The sequence below is a fragment of the Austrofundulus limnaeus genome, unplaced genomic scaffold, assembly GCF_001266775.1.
Source record: "Austrofundulus limnaeus strain Quisiro unplaced genomic scaffold, Austrofundulus_limnaeus-1.0 Scaffold2898, whole genome shotgun sequence".
Classification (NCBI taxonomy): Eukaryota; Metazoa; Chordata; class Actinopteri; order Cyprinodontiformes; family Rivulidae; genus Austrofundulus; species Austrofundulus limnaeus.
In genome coordinates, this window is record NW_013955300.1 from 11,797 (window position 1) to 14,349 (window position 2,553).

A 2,553-nucleotide genomic window follows, 5' to 3' on the forward strand; every position below is an offset into this window, starting at 1 on the left:
ACATCCACAACCTGTAGTACATCCACAACCTGTAGTACATCCACAACCTGTAGTACATCCACAACCTGTAGTACATCCACAAACTGTAGTACATCCACAAACTGTACTACATCCACAACCTGTAGTACATCCACAACCTGTAGTACATCCACAAACTGTAGTACATCCACAAACTGTACTACATCCACAAACTGTAGTACATCCACAAACTGTAGTACATCCACAAACTGTAGTACACCCACAAACTGTAGTATATCCACAAACTGTGGTACATCCACAAACTGTGGTACGTCCACAGCAGTGGACAACAACAGGTCCTCTGATGTGTCCTCCACAGGATCTCAGGTTTGGTTCCACCTTCATGTCTAACACCAGCCTGGTGGAGAAGAGTGTCTGCAGCTGGACATTACTTCACTTCAACACTTCAGGTTTCTGTAAATTCCTCTTTTTAAGGAGAAGAGTTGAATGGTCAGGATCCAGGTTGGTGTGACTTGTCCTGCTGTACTTTACAAAGTAATGTCTCTTTACTTCTGAAGCGTACAGTGCGTGGGACATCAACATTTTCTAATAAACCTGAAGGAACTTTTGGAAAGGGAACATTGATAACACGTTACAAAAACCTTTCATGCCACTGAGATGAACAGCTAATGAGGATACTGCATGTGGACTAACAGGAAGTGATGTCAAAGGGGAATGTAAACAGTTTTACCATGAGGAATGGGCCAGACATGGTTTCATGGTTATAAGAAAAATCATGGTTTCAAAACCACTAAATTTTTCTGTCCTGTTGCTACAGTCTAAGTGTTTTAAGTTTATTTTCCACCACTCTGTGCCACTGCAGACCCCTACCCAAGGACTGTGGGCCTGTTGGCACTCGCAGCTGTGCAGGTTGTGTGATGGTTGAAGGAAGTGAGTTCCCCAAACTTTTTCCTGTCTAAAAGAATAAAGCCAGCTTTGAAACAACTCAGGATGCCCTAAAAACATGGCTGGCAGCGTTTTGAGGACCGTGGAGGTAACACATGTAACCTGATCGCTGCAGCAGGTAAAGGTGCTGCTGTTCTGTAATGAATTAGCTAACGTTAGCATCATTGTGAAACATGTCACAGTGTTGCTGTGACRTTGTTTTGGACTTGTTGGGTTGTGTATTTGATAAGTTTTAAGTGAAAGGTGATCAAATTGAATACCTCCATAGTTTTATCTGAGCAGCTCATTAGCTGAACGTGTTTCATAAACATGTTTATTATTATAGGTTGTGATTCTGTCATTTCTGTGTTATTATATCATCTTTACGTCAAACACCCTTTGTCATTTAAAACACAATAAAAACTCCCAACGTGATACTTTACTTCAATCAAAAGACTTGTTGTGCAGTGTACACTGATTTATCTCAACTAATAAAGCAACAGAAAAGCAGTTATCTTACTAGATGTAAACTTTATCAGGATAAACTAAGTCATTAGGTGTTAACAATCATAAGTACAGATRCACACAGGTAAATAACATTTCAGTGTAACACCTGTGAGGTCTAAAAACAGCTTCCAAAGATAATGAAAGTTGAATATAATAACAGAAAAGTTATTTTCTTTTTTGTTTTTAATGCAAATTTCAAAACAAAGTTTTTAAGCTGTAATCATAATCCTGTCATTCTGTGAAACTGATATTTCTGCACAAGTTTATCAAACTGTTATAATTTCATAGTGTCTCATGTCTGCCACAGGCTGACAGACTGAAGACTGATGTTTCTTTAGTTTCAGTCACTATCAGACAGATGAAGATTAGCAGAGGTCACATTATATTGTTTTAATAAACAAAGAGCAGAGAGTTCACTTTCTTTACAGTTCCTCTTTGATGTCACTTCCTGTTTCATTTTGGCTGAGCCCAGTTCAAAGGAAGTCAGGACAGGTTTGTAAAAAGATCAAGTTTTATCTTTGAAGGATGTGCAGGTCACAGGAACTTTTAGAACTTAATTAAGATGGAGGGTGGGGGCGTGTCCTCTGACCAACCTGCTTGGTCAACCTGAAGGTTGGTCACATCATCAATAACTCATGTGATGGCAATGACCTAAAGTTACCACAAAATGGTACTAAGAAACAGTTTAATACAGGGTAAACTCAGGAAATAACCTGAACCATAAACACACTGGATTATGGTCTAGTTAGAAATCAAACAGAGTTAAATTAAACCTGCACAGCAGATCTAAGAGCTSCTTTTCAGATTTTAATTTAAGCTGACCTCACATTTAATCTGAAAGTCAAGATTTATGTCTGCTGTAGTTTTACTGGTCCTCCCACAGAACGACCCGCCCTGCTCTGATTGGACCAAACCTCGACTCTGGTTCTCTCTACTGGACCACAGCTCATTCTGGTTAATCCTGAAGGCTTTAACAAGTTTTTTCTTCATTTCGTTTACAAATGAAGAACACACATCACAGCCCAGGGGTCAGATTTATAAAACTGGCGTACGCACAATTTGAGCCCAGAAACTGGCGTACGCACAATTTGAGCCCAGAAACTGGCGTACGCACAATTTGAGCCCAGAAACTGGCGTACGCAC